The 6,000-nt window shown below is 36.6% G+C and overlaps 1 protein-coding gene across 2 annotated transcripts in view; it reads left to right on the forward strand.

The window, feature by feature from the left end:
- The first annotated feature begins 138 nt into the window (after positions 1 to 138).
- The window catches only part of LOC110461765 (beta-secretase 1-like), a 37,596-nt gene continuing 31,734 nt past the window's right edge, over positions 139 to 6,000 (forward strand). The window contains exons 1-2 of one of the 2 annotated variants that reach the window (XM_021515400.1): positions 139 to 242; positions 3,536 to 3,607. The gene's annotated coding sequence lies outside the window, so the exon portion shown is untranslated. The remainder of the gene's footprint in view (positions 243 to 3,535; positions 3,608 to 6,000) is intronic. The other variant, XM_021515402.1, reaches the window with a different exon arrangement.

Below are 6,000 nucleotides of genomic sequence, written 5' to 3' on the forward strand. Positions count from 1 at the left end.
AGAAGCCGGTAAAAGTGAAGGAATTCTATTGAAATGAAAAGAAACAAATTTATTTTTCTATTTAGAAACGTTTTATTGATTTCTGGAAAAAAAAGACAAATCTCATGTACGACGTGAGGTCATGACCTTAAACCGGAAGTTGAGGTGACAGGTTGCTGAATATTGATCAAAACATGACATCTCGAGGATTTCTGCGAATTTAAGTAGTGTTTCTTAAGAAAGGAACATTCTGGATTAACTATGTAAGGAAAACTAATACTTATATCGAACTTTGAATTATTTTACTTGTGTGCTGCATAACAACCAAGTAAATTACAGACCAATATCACTAACCTGCATCACATGTAAACTCAAGGAACACATCATAACAAGCGCCACAATGACACATCTGTTCGCACTGTTCTTCCAGTCGCTGTAAGTCTTCGACTTGTAAGACTGTCCTATATCTTGTTGTCATCGATATTCATGCTATGCGCATATTTGTTTGTGACAAGTTTGAAAAGTTTAAAGTTCACACTAACGCTTTTAGAGTGTTGATTGTAAATCACTGTCTGTCTATCTAGATATTCTGCAACACCCTCTTTCGAGTATTATGGCGCACAGATAACACAGGTGTCGCTCCTCTGAAAAAAGAAGGACAGTTAATAACAGACACAAAGCAAAAGGCAGACATAGCACCGCTAGAAATATCATTACCTGAGGCTGGTGTCAAGAAACTACTGCACAACATAAACCCACATAAGGCAAGTGGCCCAGATAACATCAGTGGCAGAATATTAAAAGAATTCAAAGATCAAACAGCTCTGATTCTTACACTAATCTTTAAAACATCACTTGAAACTGGCATTACGCCAACAGATTGGAAACATGCAAATGTAGCACCAACATTCAAAAAAGGGGGAAAATACAAGCCAGAAAACTACCGCCCGATATCATTGACATGTATTTCCTGTAAACTTATGGAACATATCATCACCAAACACATCAAAAACCATCTTGAAAAGAAAAATATACTGTATGACCTCCAGCATGGCTTCCGTCAGTCTAGATCCTGTGAAACGCAACTTATTTCATTCATTCAAGAACTCACAGCAAAAAATAACAGCAACACACACATAGACTTAATTATAATGGACTTTGCCAAAGCCTTTGACAAAGTTCCTCATAAAAAATTCCTCTATAGTATAAATTAAACTATTACGGTTTCCAAACCGAAACACTGAACTGGGTCTCTGCCTTCTTAAGTAACAGAACACAAACAGTTGTCCTGGATGGAGAGTCATCTGACCTGGCTCCAGTCACCTCAGGTGTCCCTCAAGACACAGTTCTGGCCCCAGTATTATTCTTGGTATACATTAATGGTCTACCAGAATACTGCTAGGTGGAAGCAAGACTGGTTGATGGCTTTCCATCCAGACAAATGCACAGTCCTTACAGTCTCACAAAAGAAAAAACAGTTTAAACATGACTATATCCTCCACAATCACAAACTTGAACTGGTCTCTTCAGCTAAATATCTGGGCATTTCACTACAAGCAAACTTAAAATGGTCAAAACATACAGACAACATCATAGCTATAATGGCAACAAATCTTTAGGCTTCCTAAAAAGAAATTTAAAAACATCATGTCAGAACATCAAGACTCAGGCATATCTGGCGCTTGTTCCACCAAAACTGGAATATTCATGTACAGTATGGGACCCTCGCACAGTTGAACAAACTTCTAAAATCTAGATGGTCCAACGACGAGCTGCCAGATATGTCTGTAACAGGTATATTATATAGCATAACATCAGTAGTTCTACAGATATGATAAATTCATTAAACTGGCCAACACTACAAGAAAGAAGACTCCGCACAAGATTAATAATGTTCTACAAAATGGTCCATCAAATCGTAGCAATCCCATCTGCTATACTCATACCATCAGACAGTAGAACCCGCATAAATCATAATTTCACTTTCAGACACATTTCAGCCAAAAAGATACATATAAATTTTCATTTTTTCCTTATACCATAACTCAATGGAATTTATTACCAATCCATACAGTTACTGTCACAACAGTCGACACTTTCAGAGAATAGCTCACACCAGCTGTCCTCCACAAATTCATTTAATTTATTATAAGCCTATGTACATAGTTTTAATCACAATTTGAAAATTATGCACTCCAAATTCATTTTCATTATTTTAGTATTCTTGTAAATATATATATAGGCCACGCTGCACAAAACAGTAAATATAATCTTCAGATCATTGAAGGACTACTGATAACCTAAAGAAGAAGAAGAAGATTGAAAAATCAAAGTTCTGTACAATTACAATTAAAATTCGTGATATATAGTTGCAAACGTGTAGAGGTAGCGACACAATTTCACTTACCCACTACCAGCAACGTTAACTGAGGATTTGCAGATGACCTAAAAATTAATTTGCTCCAAGGTTATGACTGTTAGTAATTTACTTCCATTGCCCATTTATAGCCACTACATGTATGTACACTATGGTGAGCGACACATTCTGGAACTCAAGAAGTCTCTGAAGTTCTATTTGAATGCGTTTCGGTCATACACATCTCATACTTCGCTCTATGGGTAGCTAAACCGGTTCGCTAACCCACAACTCAACTAGTGATTTGTAGAATATTCATAACTTCCTTAATGCCGGTTGTCATAACTTCCATTAAGACCCCCAATAACTACTATTTTTGCATTTGTTAAAATTAGCGATACAATATCACTAAATTATAACCTATGCATTCCTATGACTTATTTGAGTTTCTTGAGCCATTAATAACAATCAGGTGTGAATTTGATAGGCAGATTTCTCTAGGGATCATTCAGTCTTGATTTAAAAATGTTCAGGCTTCCTGCAGTCACTACCAAGCTTGACAGGTTGTTCCAGTCGTTCACAAGTCTGTTGGAGAAACAATGTTTTATACAGTTTATCCTGCTCCTTGCTTTCTTCAGCTTCCACTGGTTCCATTCCGTTTCCTTCTATATTGGAGCGTTGGGATTCTGATATTTCGTAGTCTTTCCCTGTATGTCTTACATCTGGAGTACAACAACATTATATGACCTACAACACGGCTTTAGGTCCTCCAGATCCTGTGAAACATGTACAGCTCACCACATTTATATACGATCTCGCATCAAACAACATCAACAAACAGACAGACATCATCATAATGGACTTTGCCAAAGCTTTTGACAAAGTCCCACACTTAAGACTACAGTACAAACTCAAATATTACGGGATAACAGGGAACACACACACATGGATTACAAACTTTCTCTCATTCTGCACCCAAACAGTAGTACAGTAGCGGATCACTCGGCGAAAAAAACATTCCACACAATTTCTGAGAACAGGGTTACCACAAACATCGTATATTTATAATGTAGAATATACTAAGTATATCCTTTCATGTCATATTAAAATAATTGATGAACATTGACCATATAAAACAAAATTAGCAAAACAAAACCTACCGTTTTTGTGTCTATAACGGATCACGTTTGTCTATAACAGATCGCGCCCCCTGGCGGGCCTCTGACGGTGATGCTCGATTGCTGGTTGGTCTCAAAAAACATTTTTTGTCAGGTAAGCGACCTAATAGATACATGGACAACTTCAAAGATGATATATTAGTTAAACGCTTTTGCTCAACTACCTTCTGCTAAGTAAAATACAAATTCTTTCACGATCGACGGTCTGCTCAATTGTCTATGAGGTTCCAATAAATGAAACAAAATTCCATAACGTCACGCTTCCACAATTTGGTACAATTTTAACCGTTTTGGAACAATATTGAAAAATTCAGATCATGTATTTGGACTGTTTCTTGATTCTTGACAAAGGTAACCCATGATTGTTCAATTTCAGAAAATGATTTGATTCTAAGAAATTTATTTTTCAAAATAGAACACTAAACTCCTAGTGAGATTTCGTCCGTTTTTCGACCATGATTACCATATCACGGACCACGAAACTTGTTTGTATCTAAACAGTGACGTATATATGTCTTTGATTTATACTAGTTGAGGTGTCGATTGCAACAAAGACCAGAAATCAACATTTAAACATGCTTATAATTTACATTTTCAAAATCCTCATGAATTTCGTCGACGTATACGTTGTTTTTACTGGCTTTCTGATCTGTTTAATGTGTCATCATGTAACTCCTAAAATGATCTGTTTTCATGACTTTTGATTATATAATTCCATTCTATGAAATTGGCACAAAGAATTAGCCAGTGTATTTTTCTTTCAGTTTTAATTAAAATGTTAATTGTTCAAAACATTTTTCAATAATATTTATCAAGGGCATGACTTCAAGAACAACTGTCATGTGTTAGATAGCATTGAAAGAGTCACAATTAAGGTTTTAATCAGTAGAAAACACTGAATAATTCTCTCTCAAAGGATTTAGCGTTTATTAGGTCACCTGAGACAAAGTCTCAAGTGACCTATTGCGATTGCCTTTTGTCCGTCGTCGTCCATCGTGCGTCCGTAAACAATTTACATTTTCGACTTCTTCTCCAAAACCCCTAAACCAATTTCAATGAAATTTTGCAGACACCTTCCATGGCCAAAGGTCAACTAAAATTGTGAATTATATGGTCCCCAGCCCCCAGGATCTGAGGGGCGGGGCCAAAAAGGGTAAAATTGACTAAAATTTCAAAAATCTTCTTCTCAAGATCCAGATATGGTAGAATCAAATACTCTTCATAGATGGAAGGGTCTTAAGGTGCTTTACTAAAATTGTGAATTTCTTGACCCTGGGGTCTCACGTTTCCCCCTTGGGAGGGGGTAAACTTTACTATAGTTTATATAGGGAAATCACATTTTAGACCAACATTTGTTTAATTTCCATTGGAAGTAATTCAATTTGGGTTAGCATTATCAGTATTAGGTAGCAGTTTGATAGTATGCACCTATGAGCCCTGACTGACCCCCAGGGGCTGATGGGTGGGGCCAAAAAGGGTTGAATTGACTGAAATTTCAAAAATCTTCTTCTCAAGACCCAGATATGGTAGAATCAAATACTCTTCATAGATGGAAGGGTCTTAAGGTGCTTTACCGAAATTGTGAATTTCTTGACCCTGGGGTCTCACGTTTCCCCCTTGGTAGGGGGTAAACTTTACTATAGTTTACATAGGGAAATCACATTTTAGACCAACATTTGTTTAATTGCTATTGGAAGTAATTCAATTTAGGTTAGAATTATCAGTATTGGATAGCAGTTTGATGGTATGCACATATCAGCAGTGACTGACCCCCCGGGGCTGATGGGTGGGGCCAAAAAAGGGTTGAATTGACTGAAATTTCAAAAATCTTCTTCTCAAGACCCAGATATGGTAGAATCAAATACTCTTCATAGATGGAAGGGTCTTAAGGTGCTTTACCAAATTTGTGAATTTTATGACCCTTGGTTCTCACGTTTCCCCCTGGGGAGGAGGTAAACTTTGCTATAGTTTATTTAGAGAAATCACATTTTGGACCAACATTTGTTTAATTGCCATTGGAAGTAATTCAATTTAGGTTAGAATTATCGGTATTGGATAGCAGTTTGATGGTATGCACATATCAGCCCTGACTGACCCAGATATGGTAGAATCAAAAACTCTTCATAGATGGAAATTTGTTTTGGTTTATAATGGCAAATGATACTTTGAATATTACATGTTAATAACTTGATTGGACCTTGAATTGACAGTTTGATACTTTGAAAATTTTGAGCCTGCCCTACCCCCAAGGGCTGTAGGGTGGGGCTCAAAGGAGTCAGTGTGCTAAATTTTCTTCATTTTCCTTGTTTAGAATCAGAGGTGCTAGTTTCAAATACTTTTCAGTCTTAAATCTGCATGCTAGATATTGAATAAGGTGGTTTTATTGTTTTTTGTCACTTTGAATAATATTTCTGTTCATGTTAAAAACAAAATCAACTCTCTGTATAAATATATCAGGTGACCGTTAAGGCCCATGGGCCTCTTGTT

Source organism: Mizuhopecten yessoensis, unplaced genomic scaffold (genome assembly GCF_002113885.1).
Source record: "Mizuhopecten yessoensis strain PY_sf001 unplaced genomic scaffold, ASM211388v2 scaffold10659, whole genome shotgun sequence".
In the NCBI taxonomy this organism is placed as follows: domain Eukaryota; kingdom Metazoa; phylum Mollusca; class Bivalvia; order Pectinida; family Pectinidae; genus Mizuhopecten; species Mizuhopecten yessoensis.